Raw genomic sequence first — 16954 nt, 5'->3', positions numbered from 1 at the left:
TAGAGTTGCCACCTGGATAGATTTAAATTAATTCAGCTATGTTGTTTGTTTCTTGTATTTTAAAACAAATGCATCCACAATGTTTGTGGTGGCTAATTTTTAATTAGCCACCACACACACACACAAACATACACAGCAAACAAGACTTGTATTTTTTTCCTGAGAAAGATGGACATATTATGGCCATGGAGACCATCCTATAGACTTGATAGTGGCAGTGGACCATGTCCAGATGCCCTCCACTGATTTGGCCCAGCTGCACCTGCCACCACCCTTCCTCATGCTTCCCCACCACACCCCAAAGAGTCTACAGTATAGTATACAGTGTAGTCTGTAGCATTCACATAGAGTGGTCCTTTATTATCAACAAGGCTCTCAGCACTGCTATGGAAACGTACAGTTATACCTTTTGTGATTCCATGCGTACAAATGTAAGTTACTTACATAAAAAGGGATGCAAATATTTTTGCCTTTTTCTATCCTTTTTGAGAATGATCAGTACAAACTGTTAGCACATCCATACAGCTGTGGTTTATGGTTGCTATCACGCCATGCTTCATATGTTGACTGACTGACAATCCCCACATGATTGACAGGGTCTGCTGTGGACAAAAGGACTTATCTGTCCAGAAGGCACTTCTCATGCTCCCTGTCACATGCCATTATGCTGACTCTGGAGAGTATGAAGCTGTGTAGATGTGTCCTGACTCCTAAAGTGACTTCCATGAAGGTAAGGAGATTCATCTGTAGGTCTGAATACCTGTGATGGCTCTAGATAAGGTGTGAAAAGACTAATTGTATTAAACCACACTGAGCATTGAAAGTAGACTTTTGTGAAGGGTCCAGAGATATTTCCTGCCTGGAGCTGAAGTTTCTGTGTGGTCTGTAGGAAATCTACATATGACCAACTGCAGAGGATGTGTTTCTAGGCTGTTGCTTCCTTTCTGCTCCAGATGTTTTCTGGCCTGAAGGAAATGCATTGTTCTTTCCCCAGCTGCCCTATTCTCACCTCCAAGTCTGCCCTTGAATTCCAAGGCTCAGTTAGAGGCCACAAATGAACAGTTGGCCTGCTTCTTCCCCTTCTCCCCCACATGAGTGGGTTGTGGAAGTGTGCAGCAGGAAATTTAGGATTTTTCTCTGAAGAGCTCACTTCTCTTTGTTTCTTTCTTCTGTTGTACCCTACAGTCAGATTGGAGGAGACGTAAGGCACTGCTTCAGCACAGAATCCAACAGGCTGAACTTCTTCCACCAAGCAGGCTGTCATCTCTCATGTGCCTTGGAGACAAGCTGCCTCAGAAATAAACTATAGCAGCTAACATACCCGGAGCTTGTTACAAATGTGCTAGAAACTAATGATGAGCACGTGCTTCACAGTCCTATGAGTGGAGCATGTTGGAAAGTGAGAGACAGAGCAGGGATGTAGTAGGCGGTAGCTCTGGAGAAGAGACAGCAAGCAACAGGAAGTCAGGCTGTAGTACAAATCCAGGCAGACCTGGGGAAGTTACTTTTAAGAGGAAGGAATGCAATGTCATGCAGATGGCATTTGTACACTTAATAAGACTATTGTGATACTCTGCATCCCAGAGCATCATACCACTACTCAGTTATGCATGGCTTGAGCAGGTCATTACATTCCTTTATAGAGGTAACTTTCTAATCTCTAATTTCCAGTTTTTCAGTGAGAATGAGCAAATTACCTCAGTTCCCAGGCTAACTGGTGACTTTAGGTGGAACTGTTTACCCTTTTCCTTGTGTATATGTAGGCAGATTAAGGAGTAGATAATTTACCGGAGTGTTTGCCTCTGTGTGTGTGTGTGTGGTAAAAGCCCAGTTTAGCAATTACAGTAGATGACAAAACACAATCAACCTGCAAATGAAGCCATTGCTTACCTCCTGAAGACCAATCATTTAAAAGAAAAGGAAAAGCAAACCAATCTGCAACTTGATAAGCTGCAATGGTGGGAACATTCTAGCAAACTAAGTAATCATTTTACCTCTTCATAAAATCCACCTTAATTAAAGTCAGCATCTTGTATATCCTGGCTCTCTGGCAGAGTGAGAGATTTAAGCCAAGGCAGAGCTGGCCACCATGGAAAGAAAATTATGTCCAAACAATTTGCTATGACCCTGTATAACTCCCCACCCCACCCCAAAACCATCTCCTAAGTCGTTCCACAGGACAAGGGCTCTATCATGTGTAGATTAAGGAAAGTTCAGTGAGAAACTCCTAGTTAAAAAAAAGATATACATTGTGAAACCATTGAAGCCACAAAATTATAAAGTTAAAAGCATTCTGCCTTCACTCCAAACCAGCTAGTTAAATGGTTCTTCTTCAAAGATTCAAAGAAAAATAACTGAATAGCAAACAGGGGTCTTAAGTTATTACCAAGTGTGAAAAGCTACATTGATTCTCACAATTTGCAACTGATGTCAACTAACGCAGTGGTTCTTAACCTTGGGTGACTCAGGTGTTTTTGAACTGCAACTCCCAGAAACCCCAGCCAGCACAGCTGGTGCTGAAGACTTCTGGGAGTTGCAGTCCAAAAACACCCGAGTAACCCAAGGTTAAGAACCACTGAACTAACCAACTGCTGTCTCTTTCTCTTAGGACCATGTACAAATATTTGCCATTGTAGTCTCACTCCTATATCTGAGGAAGTGGACTTGATCCACAAATGCTTCCATAAAAATACAGCACTTAGTCTTTAAGGTGCCACAATAATGTAATATCATCTTAAAACAGTAGAGCTGGAAAAGACCCTATGGATCATGGAGCCCAGCTCCTGTCAGGGCAGAACAGTGGGTAATTGAATTCCCAACCTGTGGCTCCTCAGCCAGAGATCTAAACCACTGAGATCTCAAAGTTTTTGTCTCCTCCCCCCCCCCAAGTTTTTGCTTGTCCTTTGCTTTGTTTCTCATTTGACATTCCTTCCCAGGGCTAATCTCTGAAGTTCTACTTAAGACCCATTTCATGGATGGGCCACCTGTACTCAGTTATGCCTCGCCCTCATTAATCATCATAACCCCATTCACCTTGCCATTTGGCAGCTATTCTCCCCATTTATGTGTCAAGGTAGACTATTGGGTGGCATCTGTTTTTTTTTTTACCCACTTGTTGAGGGGAACCATGTTACTGGTGCCGGCAGGAGGAGATGTGAGGAGGAGGTACTGGAGTGCAACTGGGTGCCAGTTGTAGTTGCTGATAGCTTTTTAAAGATTGCATGTAGAAAGAAGAAACTGTCACAGATTTCCAGAGAGGCCTTTCAACTCAGAATCTCTCTCTCTCTCTCTTCCTTGCACATACACCTTTTCAAGAAGAAGAAATGCCTCCTTTTTCGACCCGCAGGCATAATGCTGCAATATTAATTTTGTGATGTTCCCAATAAGCTATTGAAGATTAATTTTAGGAAGAGCCAGGGGATGTGATGGAGTGGAACCTAAGCCTGCTTAAATATGCAATACTGTATTAAAAATTGATGGTTATCTCTTCTTGTCATACCCTTGGTCCCCCAGGGACTGGGGCAACACTGAAGCCCATGGAGAAGGAAGGAATGTAGGCATTATAGCTCCATATATAGCTGAATCAGGATTCTTAATAATATTTGATGCTTGTATGACCATGAGTTTTAAATCAGCACAGTGAACTTCTGCTTTATGACAGATGATCTGTGTTGCAAAGACTTAAGAGCTGGGATGACAATCTGTAGATTAATAGTCATGCACATTTATCTGCAACTGCAGAACCTTTCTGTCTGCCCTCATCACCCTTCCGCCTCTGCCCACATGGGTGGGAGCTGCCACAGCTGGGATGATCTCACTATTGCAGTTCCAGGTTTCTCGGCATTCCAGCTAAACAACATCCAAATCTAAAATCAGCACCATCACAGCTGGCTCACTTTGATTCTCCCATCCAGCTGCCAATAAAAAGTAGTTTAGGATCCATGTGCACAGCTGGATTAGTATGTTGAGAACAGAGTGTAGCTATACTGGTTCAGGAAGTCTGGAGTCATGGTCTAACAAAACTCCTTTTGATCATCTTGGTTCACTCCTTCTCTCCCTCTGCATCTTGACTTGGAAGGTTCCTCTGCTGTGATCTATGATCTTGCTGCTGGACTTTCTCTTGGACTTTGCTAAACCATAGAACTTTCCTGAATCTTGTCAGACTTTGCACAAACTTCCACAAGAATGGGAGGTGGGAGATCAGATGATGGACAGGGCAAGGGCCCGAAGTTATAAAACAAGTAGGGAGAAGTGGGTGGTGAGGTCCAGAGACCCATAGAGAGGGGATGAAGTAATAAGGCTGTGAAGGTGATTGGGTCAACATTATAGATTGCCTGGGGCCTTATTGGCAGCCTTGTAGTGCCCAGGCAGACATTCCCCATTATGTCATTGCCCAGAGAACCAATCCAAGCCAGCCTACACTTTCAAGGGAGTGAAGAGGGCATCCAACTCCTAACCAGAATAGATGCCTTCAGCAGAAGCACCAAGTGTAGTGATTTTGGCAGCTGCATGACATACTTTAGGTTAGGGAGACTAAAGATCCCTGGGTGGGTCTGGCCAGAGGACCAACCAAGGGCTATTGGACCACCTGGACATTGTGGACCCTGTTGAGAAGGTTGTAAGAGAACCATTCCAAGAGACCTAGTCACTGGGTTGAACACATAGAGTCACTGAAGTGGTAGCTGCTGCAGAGATTGGAAAAGGGACCCTGCAATACGAAGTGGCACAGAACAAGCACTTGCTGGCTGAAACCTTCCTGAGCAAGTATGCCATTACTCCCAAAGGCCCTTTGATCTCCATATGCCATGGAGGACCTGGTGGCAGGTACATAAATTAATATGGGTACCTCTCAAAAACTATTACCACATTGTAGGAGTGGAATGAACGGTGAGCTCTGAGCAATCCAATCCAGCTGCACAGTCACTTCGCCATGAATTCTGAATGGACCCAGTGAACTCAACCTACACTCTCAAAATGCCGGTGGGACTGTATGAACTGTACCCACTTCAACTGGCTGATGACTAGAAGAAAGCAAAATCACATACTCTCTCCCAAATGCTGCTGCCCCTCCCATTCATCTTACTGGTGATGAGGAAAGCTCAGCTGCCGTGATCAGAAATTGCTCGGTCATGGTTGGTCATGGCTTGTGAATGTGGGAAGCATCCATCTTATGAACTGCAGTGGAACTGGTAATAAATATAGCCCAAATCTATTCTTGGTATCTAATTACCTAAGCTAAGTATGCCTCTTGAAGAGTTCCATGGTACCTGAGAAACAGTGTTTCATTCGTCAGTTCCGTTCCATGTTACTGATCGTTCTGCTGTTGTTGTTGTTCCCAGCTGCAAGGTGGTGCTAGCCAAAAAAGTATTCCCACCTTGCTGAGCCTGGCCATTTCCACCAATCCCATTATGTTACTAGCTGGTAGCTGGCACTGATGTTTAAAAAACACAACACCCCCCCCCCCCCAACTGCTTGAAGTAGCGTTACTTTATACATCTCCATAAAGAAAGCACTTACTGTGATACATTCATCTTCTCCAGTGTCTCTGATTCAAGTGCCTGAAAGAACATTATAAGCTGTAATGAATTAAGCCTTGTAACTCTCTTTGGAGCTGGGTCAGGACCATTATTCCCATGTGAAAGGGAGAAGGAAGGAGGCAGAAGGAAGGAAACAGTGCATCCGAAGCAAATCAGTAAGAAACAGCATGAATCCGTCTGTTCCAGCTTACAAGCCAATGGCATAGCACTGCCGCTGGCTGAGTACTATTTAGACTCAAATTGTTAAAGTTTGACCTTTTCAGTTTTCTCAATAAATATCAGATAATGCTTCTGTGGTCACAAGGAATGACAGCAATTAGGGTCATTTAAAAAAAAATGTTAAGGTGTAACACTTCCGAGTTTTATAATAACAACAATAACTGTGAACCGTCAAGTCAATTCAAACTTGTGATGACCCTTTTCAGGGTTTCCTGGGCAGAGAGTATCCAGAGGGGGTCCTCCATTCCCTTCTTCTGAGACTGTGCAGCTGGCCCCAGGCCACACAGGCTGGCTCTGCTCACTGGACACACGGCAGGGAGTTGAACGTCCAGTCTCTGGATTCACAGCCAGATCCCTAAACCACTGAGCTATCCGTTATGCTTAAAATACAAACATACAAGAAAATAATCTCTTACTTATCCCTGATTGCCAAAGATGTTTGCAATTCCTAAAATAGCTAAACACTGCTATATTTAAGCCTGAGAAAGAGCTGCAGTGGGAACCCTCTTTACTCCTACATAAACAAAGAAGTTGTGGTGCCTCATGACCTAAAAGTAAACTGATATGCAGGAAAGGGCAATACCCTTTTTAAGGGACACCTAAATTTTCACAAGATCACTTTGCACTTTTGATTTTTCCAGACCTCTTCAGTAAGGAAAAGAAAATATAATCAGTTGGGGGAGATGTGAAGAACCAATGAAGTCTGAACATTTGGCCAGGTGTTGGTGTAGCCATGAGGACTGCTGTTGAACATACAAAATAGAAAGTATAAGAAACCCAATCTATTCTCCACCCAGAAAAAATATATATAGATACTGTATAGATAAATGTCCATAGGTACGTGGTGGCACTGCAGGTTAAACCGCAGAAGCCTCTGTGCTGCAAGGTCAAAAGACCAGCAGTCGTAAGATCGAATCCACATGATGGAGTGATCTCCCATCGCTTGTCCCAGCTCCTGCCAACCTAGCAGTTTGAAAGCATGTAAATGCAAGTAGATTAATAGGTACCACCATGGTGGGAAGGTAACAGCGTTCTGTGTCTAGTTGCGCTGGCCACGTGACCACGGAAACTGTCTATGGACAAACGCTGGCTCTACGGCTTGGAAACAGGGATGAGCACTGTGCCCTAGAGTTGGACACGACTGGACTAAATGTCAAGGGGAACCTTTACCCGTAGGTACACATAAAAAGCCTTGTGGATATCCTGAATTTCCAGAAGGACAAACAAGTAGGTCTTAGATCAAATCAAGCCTAAAGAAGCAAAAAACTAAGCCAGTTCTACTTTGGGCACATCATGAGAAGGCAGGATTCTCTGGAAAAGACAATAATGTTGGGAAAGGTGGAAGGCAGCAGGAAAAGAGGGAGACCAAATACGAGACTGGTTGAGTTTGCAAGACCTCAGCATGGCTATTGAGGACAGGACCTTTTGGAGATCATTCATTTATAGGGTTGCCATACGTTGGAAGCAACTTGATGGCACATAACAACCGGGGGGGGGGGAAGAGGAGAGAGAAAATACCTGGTGAGTAGCAGAGGAAGGGAGCATTCCTGATCAAAAGGATGAGGTACAATTTGATTTGTAACAATAGTAACATGCAGATCTTTCCTGGCAGTTTATTCTACTGCCACTTTTAGCGACTATATTTCTTCCTGTATAAGTTAATAAGAACAGCTGAGCCTCTGTAATTCTTATTTCCCCAGCCTTCCGTATATGAATTCAGAACATAAACAGAGTGTACTGTATGCTGCAGCAAATGAAATGTTCCCATTTATATTAACACATTTAAAAGAAAGCTACATTAGTCCTCATGAGAGTTAGCAGCTCTTGTACACCAAGAGATGTTCCACCTTCTCTGTGGGAGGTTGCTGGGTTTATTTCCGGGTAGCAGCAGCTTCATATGGCCTGGAGACTTTACTGAGAGTTTATTTCCTCCCTGATAATGTAACAAAACAACCTCAGTGAGGTTGTCCTGCTCTTAGGCTGGATAAAAGAGTTGCTTCAGGCATCAGATGGTGAGGTGAATTGTTGGCAGATAGAGCTTCATAGGCTGTAGAGCGTGCCTTGCATATCTTCAGCTAGCTTTGTGCCTTCAGGTGCAGTGAAATAAGCTGCTTTTGTCACCAGTTCAGTGGAATGGAGGGTGGGGGACTCTTGTCCTTCCTTTGGGCAGGTGGAGTCCTTTGGGTAAACCAATACATGGTGCTGACATGAATAGTCTCCATGGATCACAGTTGATGCCCGTGGTGAATGACTATTCCCCCATCTGTCCATTGTTATTATTTTCCTCAGTGCTATGCAGGCATTTGCTGTACTCACGTGAAGAGCCAAATGGGTGTTGGGAACACGGGCATGGATAGATCTCCTGATCTCAAATGCCTTCATGCAAATGGCAGCTCCTCAGACCTTTGTACATTAGCGTAAAGTTCTGCAGAGGGCTTTGTAACGTTATTGGGCTGAATGTGTTTACAGGAACTCCAAAACCGCCTTCAGACAAATGTGTTGACTAGGCTCTCTGCTGGCCTTTTCTGTCCAACATACAAAGGTCTGTGATGTTGCCTGTTGTGTGAGTATGTTTGCTTGCAGTGGTTACCAGTGCATACTCGTATCCCCCCCCCCACTCATTTAGTTCTATGCATGATCAGGTAAATGTCTGACTAGACAGTATGGCCTCTAAATGGAGACACTGCCATATAGAACTCCTTTCATTAGGCTCATACACTGGGGTGGTAATGTGAGAACTCACCCTGAGCCAGCTCAACTGTCCTTTCTGAGCAGTAATCGGATTCGGTTTGCTCTCCACTCTGGGAGCCTGAAAGGACTGAGCACTCGCCCTGTGTCCCACACCTCCCTCACTGAGCCCTGGGGAATGAAAGATTGAAAAGCAGCTGGCATTTCTCTCTAGCTCCTATCAGACACAAAATGATTTCCTATTATAGTGAGCAGACTTCGCTTTCACATACACCCAGCGACTCCAGACCTGACCCCGTCCTGAGGTTTATCTCTCTAAGCACAAGATAAGGCTCAGGTTATTACAGTGGGAATATTGTATTCCTGCTTGGTAGCTACATTTCCCTGAAGAACTAATATCTTCCCACTATCTGTCTTTTTTCTGCAATGTATACATTTTGCTGAGGAACAAAGAATCATTTGTAAGGTGAGAATGCCATAAAATGTGAATCAGACTGTGGTTTGCAAAAGAGCAAATGAAGAAACTGTAATATGTGCACACATATGTACATACACGCATGCCCTCAGTTGATGTACGTGTGCAAAGGCAAAAGGAGTGAGTGAGAGATAATACAGCACAGCAGAGCAGCAGCAGCAGCAGCAGCAGCGATAGGGAGGCTATGGTGAAAATTCTGAAATTAGACATTATTGAAAAGCTGGAACTTCACATCAAACAAAGGCTCCACAGCATGGCTGCCTAGAGGAGCTGTGACAAGGTTTGGATTCTGGAATAATCAAAACATGTTCTTGTCTATTGGGAGGTGTCCTTCCAATAAGGAAGGTGCCTCAGGCAGCAGAGGCTGAGTGGTGGCAGCAAGTTGTTGTGGGAGAAAACTGTGTACTAAATGCCTAAATTACCTCAGTTGCCTTCAGGTATGAAGAAGGACATGGTCTGATTAGGACTGTTGAAGAAAAATTCAGCATTTTAACATGGGATATATCAACTTTTGTGCTTGGAATGGAAGAGTATGGAGCATGGAAGTAAGTATGTACTGTAATTACAAGCAACATGGCTATTTGTAACTAGTTACTTTTGGGATAATGAGTATTGTTTAAGTCATCACATAGTTACTCTTTAGGTATTTGAATAATACCTAAGTTGCTCAGGTGTGTTGACTAATACCTACCTAGTTTAAGATGTTACTTTTAAAGGGAATTTCTTAACATTTTAGAGGCATTTTGACATTTCCCCCCTGGCATTATCCCATTTTCTTACAATTCTAAGTGTCAAGAAAATAATTCTTCAATGTTTTTCTCTTCTATTTTTTATAAATGTCCAATTCATTTTAGCCTTTGCTTATTGCAGCTTATTGAGGCATCAGGTTATTCCTCTTCCCAGTATTCAGGGTATCCATAAAGCTCTCCTCCAACACATTTAAAACAGTGTTTGTAAAAAACGTCCATCACTGTCCAGCTTTAAAATCTGTATATTATAATCAGGAATGCCATCATATGGATGATTTTAGCCTTGATATCCGATGACACATCTATAAGTTATTTTTCTTTTCTAATCCCTTCACAACTACCCTTCCAAGTTTCAGTTTTGTTCTGATTTTTTTAAACAGTCTCAACTTTTTTTATTGTTTATGCATTTCTCTTATCGTCATTATTTTTGCTTTAAAGTTCAGTCCTGCGTTTGCATTTTCATATTTAATCTTCATCAGTAATCATTTCAAGTGCGTCTATTTTTTTACTGATAATGTGGTTTCATCTGCATATCTTACATTACTGATTATTCCTTCATCAGTTTTCACTGTTCCTCCATATAACTCTAATCTAGCTTTCCATATGGCATATTCTACCTTTAAATTGAACAGCTGAGGAGATAAATACATCCTTGTTTGACACCCTTGTCAGTTGGAAACCATTCTATTTCTGCACATTTGTTTTAGCAGTAGTTTCTTGTCCAAAGTATACTTTATACCTTAAGACAGTCAAATGCTTGTGGCAAACTTATTCCTTTTAAAGTAATCCCTAGCTTTTCATTATCTACACAGTCAAATGATTTATAGTAATCTATAAAGCAAAAATGGATTTTCTTCTGAAGGTTCCTTGTATGCTCCAACATGCATTATATGATGTCTAGTTCCATTTCTTTTTCTGCATCCTGCTTGATCTTCTAACATTAAATAAATAAATAAATGTAAGAGGCAAACATCTTCACTGAAAAGTATGGACCGTCACTTTCCTTTCATGGGAAATCAATGTGTTTGTTCTCTAGTTACTGCAGTCTTTGGTGGTTCCTTTCTCTGGAATTGGAATGTCTATCAAATGTTTCCAGTTTGTGATTCATTGCTTTATTTTCCACATTTGTTTGCATATTTTTATTAGGATTTTCTATGAATCTTGAAATAGATCTTGATTCAGAGTACTCATGTCCCATGTTCTAGTTCTACATGTTGTGCAGTTTTGAGCTTTCCTTTTCCATCTATAACTTTGCTTCATGTTCAAATCACTGAAAAGTTGCATTTGACTTTTGTTTCTCATTTTTTTCTAAAACTGCTAAGTCTTCCACTGATGCTTTTGTCTGCTTTTGACTGAAGGAACAGCATTTTGTATTCTTCCTTGATAACACAGAATCATAGAATAATGGAGTTGAAAGGGGCCGATAAGCCACTCTGTTGCTCAATATCTGGTTTTCAATCCACAGTTCTTCTGGTTCATCGTCAACTTGACTTCGGACATACAGTACTTTGAACATACTATGTGAAGACAAGATTCACTGGAAAAAACTGTAATGCTAGAAAAAGTTAAAGACAGTAGGAAGAGAGAAAGCCAACAGGATTGCATCGGTGAGAAGCAATATAACAAATTTTAGAAATATTTTCAAGATGCAAAATCAGAAATGGCCTTTTCAATGGGAGCCATATGACCCCATGGGAAACCCTGGTACATTTGAAGGGGACCACAGACGTTACCTTGTAAGGTGCGGGATCCGGCTTATACAATCCTGATTGAGCCTAGATTTCATATTGTGCTTATGGTCATGACCAAAAGAAAAGTTGAGGGCTGCTCTAGAGGAAACCAGTAAGTATTTCCCTTGTAGCTTCTGGCCTTTTGACAATGCAACATGTTAATAATGCATGGCAAAATTACAGCTAGGGTGGCAGGAAGTAGTAAGTAATTAAAAAAAATACTTTTAAAATGTAGCATCCTGACCTCTCTGGGGAGAGAAGATATCATCCTGCTTTTTGCTTCAGGCTGCAGAATGTCTTCAGCATCACTAGCCTGCCCAGGTCTGAAGCTATTTATATCACAGTTGAGATAGCTCACTTTTTTTGTATTTCTGGTTATGTGATAAACTCCTGTCCACCCCTTCTCGAATATGATCATTCACTTCGTGGGTGGTGACCCCCTTGATGACGGCTGAAGTCAAGGAAAAATTCTGACTGCTTCTAGTCAAAAACAGTTTCATTGTCTAGACATTTTAATTGGTTTTTGGTTTTGCCTATATTTCATGTGTTACTGTGATTTTGAATTGTGCCATGCTCTGATAAGAATAATAATAAAAAGAAAGACCACTTTACACCAGGCTCTATTGAAGGGAAAAGTAAAGATATGTCAAACAGGGATCATGAGGCAAAAGGCAGAGATTCTAGAATTTGAATAAGTTTGAAGACTCCTGGTGGGTTAAGAATATTGAACTGCCAAAGAGCACACATATGTGCTTAAAAGTTAATTGTGTGTTATTTGCTGCCAAATTAATTCAAACCTATGGTGATCCTAAAAGAATTTTTAGAGTATTCTAGATTAAAAGGTAGTATACCATTGCTTCCCCTAGTGAATTTACATGGTTGAGCAGGGATTTCAACCCAGGTCCATCACTCAGTCCACTGTATCACACTGGGTACCCAGGATTTTATGTGGGGAATATGAAAATATGACCATCCCACCCCCAATCTAAAATGGTGTAGACCACTGGATCTGCTCAGGATTCTACCACCTAGCAGACAGAAGAGGGTCACAGTTGTTCTCTGGGACTCTGGATTTGTGACTTATCCTGAATGAAACTCATTCAATGCTCCAGTCTGTTAGTGGTTCTAGACAAACCATTCCAACTTTTCTGGCTCAGGGCCAGTCCTCTTCTGCCTTGTAATTGTCTGTCTGTGCTAAATTTTACTTTGAAAGCTCTGTTGACATCCTATCTATCTGGTAACCCCTGCAGAGAGGCAAGCTAGAGAGAAGGGAGGTACTCTCCTCCCCTCCAAATTTTTTCTTCCTGATCCATCATCATTAGCAAAGATAAGCGTCACAGACTAAGTCATTAGGCGGCTGTTCCTAGATAAATAATTCTTTTCATATTTAATTTACAAGTGATTATAGACCCTCTATGGGGTGTGCTGGGTTAATTAAGAACTGAATTAGATGGAGATGCATCTCCCCTAGGAGACGCAATTAAAATTTTTCTGACATAAACATATATAAAACTAAGAGAACCATCACTTCCCCCCAATTTATCATCTTTTCTGCATATCAGCGGGTGAGTGATGATGACCATTTCAAATTGTCACAAGGCCAGGGCAGTGCCATGTGCCCTTGTCAAATTCTACACTCCACCGTGCCAGGCACTGTTCTAATGCACCATTAAAAAAAGAGATTGTTGGCCTTAATCATCTCACTGAGTTTCTAGTTCGACAAGGATCACTGGGGATTTTGCAGTTTAAGCAAGCTTCCCATAGAAAGGACAGCAAAAGCATAGGGCTGCAAGAGGTCTCTGGGACCCCATAGTCATAAATGGCTGAAACATGAATTCAGGACATTGTCACGAAATCCTGGCTGATCTCTCCCAGAACAACCTACCCAGACTGGTAGCGCTCAGGGTAAAGCCTTGTCCAGGCCAACTATCTAGGGCCTTCTCCATGCTCATGTGGTGGAGTGTGAAGTGTTGAGGGTAGGAATTCATCTGGACAGCCCTGTAAGCCATGTGTACCACTGTTCAGGATTTGCAGAGCTATCTTTGAAAATGAGGATTATAATTTATTTATTTATTGGATTTCTCTCCCGCCCATCTAGACCAAAAGTATAACCACAATGAACTTCACAAAGATCTGAAATTTCAAGTTGAGTGACAAAAACAAGAACAATAATACAAATACTACTAACTGGATGCTAAAGAAATATATGCCCCCCTGAGTTCTGTGCACTAACAATGTGCCTGAGCAGACATCATAGCATGCAAGAGGAGATCTACAGGGCAGCCCAGTTGCCCAGTCTCTTGCAAAATGATCAGAGGCACAAAGACTGTGTGGCTCAAAAGGAAAGCCCCTGAAGTTCCTGAATAAGATGCAAAGATAGGTGTAAATACGCATTCATCACAAGGGAGTTGCCCCTCCTGAGCACATGTATTGGGAAATCCTCCAAAATTCAAATCCAGGCTGCTTTGCTTGTATATCATGCAGACTTTCCTTGTTTTGAAACTCATGTGGGAGAACCCACGTGCCTCTCAATTTCCTACTCGAAACTTCTCTTCATGGTGGCCTTGCATATTGCAAGGTGTCCCCTCTCCTTAGATTCCTGGAACATAATGGAGGGGGCCACATGCACCCTCATCCCAAGCTGCTTTGGGGGTGCCCTATAGACACTTACCTTCACTACCATTTGTCACCCTTTCTCCTGCAGGAGATGCAGAGTTTTGTAGCTTCCCCAGGGTTGGAGATGGCCCCATTACCCCACTCTGCAAATGATATACCAAGCACTTGGGTCGGATGCCTGTAGTTCACAAAGTTGGGAAGATGGCCTAAATCCATTAGGACAAGTAAACACTCGGGGCAGAGACAGGGTCCCTCTCTCTTTCCTGGCATCTCTTGTTATTGGTTACTCTGAATTCCTGCAAATGTTTTAAAAAGGTCAAAGAAGGCAGACTGTGTCTGAATGTGCTTTCACTGATGCATAAAATACCTGTAAGACTAGAAACTTGAAACTGATCCAGAGAATATTGAGCTGGGTTGGTGGGTGGGACTTCGAGCACAAGCTTCCTGTATGCTGATTTTATTCAAAAATATAGATCATTTTCCTTGTTTGGTCAATGTTTAGAGCAGGCTTGTCCAACCTGCGGCCCAAGGGCCGCATGTGGCCCAGGTCAGCTCGTAATGTGGCCCAGTGCAATTTTTTATTTTTAAAGAAATTCCAAAGTTTCAAGTTACACTGCCGACACTTGCGGCCGGAATGTGGCTGGGGCATGTCACAACATTAGAGGGGGAGAGAGGGAAGGAAGGAGTGGGAGGGGAGGGGAGAGGGGGGCTGCGTGACTGCATTGCACCATCCCCGTCAATAGACGGACCCCCTCCCGGCCCCATAAAGCCACCGGAGTCGAAGCTGGCAGCCTCTGCTGTCTAAGATTGCAGCTGCCGGTAAGCACGCTTGGAGCAGGGCTACGGAGGAAGGCTAGGGCTGCCCCCCCCATGCGGCCCAAACCAAATGTATGTGCGGCCCAAACCAATTTTTCATCTTCTAATGTGGCCCAGGGAAGGTGAAAGGTTGGACACCCCTGGTTTAGAGTGAGGTTTGAACAAAGAGGTTTCCTCCAGTGCTTGAATTACTGGGTGAGTAGATCTAGCGAGTCCCTTCATGTAATCCACACATTTGATGGGCTTGTTTTCCCCAGATTTTGACCAAACCATGCTCCCTCCAGAAGTGATGGGGCTGTTCCTTTTCTCTTCTCCCCATAGTGTCAAAAACAGGTACCTTTGTGTTCAGACTGGCCTCAAAAGCTGAGTTTAAATAACATCAGTGGGTCCACTGTCAGCCCTCAGTTAATTGCAAAGTTAATTGCAGGACATGGTCTTCTGAAACAGGAAGACTCTGAGACAATGTTACAGATATTAGATACAAATAGATGTGTTTTCATCACAAAAACCCTGTATTTCTGATAAATTTACTCTTTGTCTAGAATTTTGAACCTTTCTGAACGATGTGTCTGATTATCTGTAGTTCCAAGATGATGGTGGTGATGACAGCAAGATACTCTATCAGTTTTTACTTTATGATCTAGATTGTTGCTCTTATTTCAGAGTATAATAAGAGAAAATGTGAGATTAATTTCCTTTTCACTTTGATGTATTCTAGTTCATGTGCTGTGCATTTCACCACAGTTCCTAGCTAGGAACTTTTTCTGCCAACTTAGTTTTGTTGACACTTAGGGTGGCCCCATGCCCTCTTTTAGGGAAGACAGTCATAAGGAGGGAGATCAGGGACCTTGAAGTTGCCCATCTACAGCCACTATCAATTTGACCTGCTAACAGGTCACTTGGTGTGACCAGCCACGACCCCAACTTGCCACTTTCAAAATACCCTTCCTTTAAAAGACTTGACATCAGCCATAAACACACTATACCAAGTGGTTAAAGAATGAAAAAAATATATACATGTTATTTGTTAGAAGGTAACAACTGAAAGGTAAACCCAATTTAACATAAATTTTTCTTAGGTTACATGCCAGCTTTCAAAAATACAAACTCCTTCCTTGGTTACAAATTAACCTCCCAAAATTCCAGCTCTTACTGCTCCTCCTTCACCAGGCTGTCCTGCATTCCTCCAGCCAATTATCTTGATTCTTCTTTTGCCAGGCAAAACTGGCCATGGTTCCATCACACCTGGTAACAGCTTTTTTCAGCCACATGCTTTAGTGACATTATGTCTCTGGACTTCTACAATGCAATCTACGTGAGGATGCCTTTGATGAGTGTTCGGAAACTTCAGATGGTTCAAAATGCAGCAGCCAGACTGCTGACTCATGCTGGTTATAGGGAGCATTTAACTCCCTTATTACAACAGCTTCTTTGGCTGTTTCTGTTTCTGGGCGCAATTCAAAATGCTGCTTATTACCTTAAAAACCTATATGTATTGGGTCCAGGCTATTTGAAGGATCATGTCATGTCATATGAGCCTTCTTGGCTTTTAAGATCCTCTGGGGAGGCCCTTCTCTCGCTTCTACTACCTTCCGAAGATCACTCAGTGAGTACATAGGAGATGGTCTTTTCAGGAGCTGCTCCCAGGATTTGGAATTCACTGGATTAAGAAGCCATGTTGGCCTCCCCACTCTTGTCCTTCCTCTTCAGGCAGGACTTTAAGGATTAAGTTATTGTATTTCAGGAATGCTGGTTTTTAACTTACAAATTTTAAAATGTTTTTAAATTTTAAAGGCCAGGTTTAAATCCTGGTCTTTTAAATCTTAATATATGTTTAGCTGTTTTTTTAAAGTATATATATATATTTATATACCATAGTGTTTTTAAATCTGTTGTTTTATCTGTTGTGAGGTGCCTTGGGTCCCCTATGGAGAGGAAGGCAGCATATAAATAATTTTAAAAAATTAATTAAATAACGTGTAATATATTGTAATTCTGCTTAAATTATTCAAATATTTATGGTTTCGCAATTGTACACATAAATTATTGTTAGGTGCCTCTTGGTTATGGTGATCAGGTTTTTCAGGTATGTGAGATGTCATTGCTGCCCCCTCCCATGACTTA

At 42.2% G+C, this 16954-nt stretch overlaps 2 long non-coding RNA genes across 4 annotated transcripts in view; both read left to right on the top strand.

Annotated features, from left to right (window-relative positions):
• Positions 1-601: 601 nt before the first annotated feature.
• LOC140703154 (uncharacterized) lies at positions 602-1898 on the top strand. Its single transcript, XR_012082511.2, has 2 exons — positions 602-730; positions 1186-1898. It is a non-coding gene; the product is annotated as an uncharacterized LOC140703154 (long non-coding RNA).
• A 6724-nt stretch (positions 1899-8622) lies between these two features.
• LOC110082527 (uncharacterized) overlaps positions 8623-16954 on the top strand; it is a 67167-nt gene continuing 58835 nt past the window's right edge. The window contains exons 1-2 of one of the 3 annotated variants that reach the window (XR_012082509.2): positions 8623-9464; positions 11134-11275. This is a non-coding gene — a long non-coding RNA (uncharacterized LOC110082527). Of the gene's footprint in view, positions 9465-11133; positions 11511-16954 lie in introns of all 3 variants that reach the window. The other 2 variants (XR_013543162.1, XR_012082510.2) reach the window with 2 other exon arrangements.

The sequence above is a fragment of the Pogona vitticeps genome, chromosome 1, assembly GCF_051106095.1.
Source record: "Pogona vitticeps strain Pit_001003342236 chromosome 1, PviZW2.1, whole genome shotgun sequence".
Taxonomy (NCBI): domain Eukaryota; kingdom Metazoa; phylum Chordata; class Lepidosauria; order Squamata; family Agamidae; genus Pogona; species Pogona vitticeps.
The sequence above is the reverse complement of the archived record's forward strand: the minus strand, read 5'-3'. Positions and strand labels throughout refer to the sequence as shown.